Consider the following 290-nt stretch of genomic DNA (forward strand, 5'->3'; position numbering starts at 1 on the left):
GTGACTCATCCACATGGCTGACACTGACAAAGGTTCTACAATCTGAGGTACAGGATCTCGGGATAAATCCTGAGGGGATTTCACTGACTTTATCAGACCCAAAAGCTACAACTCTTGTTGCATAGGTCCTGCTTTACCCTGGTCTTAGCCATCCAGCAGAATAGTATAAAAACGAAGTATAAGAAGTAAAGTCATGCTGTTATGTTGAGCTGTAGGGGACTCAGGTCAACAGTTTTTGACATTGCCAGTGAAGCGGAAGACCCAATGCTATTATGGACTACTGGACTCTT

The sequence above is a fragment of the Octodon degus genome, unplaced genomic scaffold, assembly GCF_000260255.1.
Source record: "Octodon degus isolate 3935 unplaced genomic scaffold, OctDeg1.0 scaffold00023, whole genome shotgun sequence".
NCBI lineage: Eukaryota > Metazoa > Chordata > Mammalia > Rodentia > Octodontidae > Octodon > Octodon degus.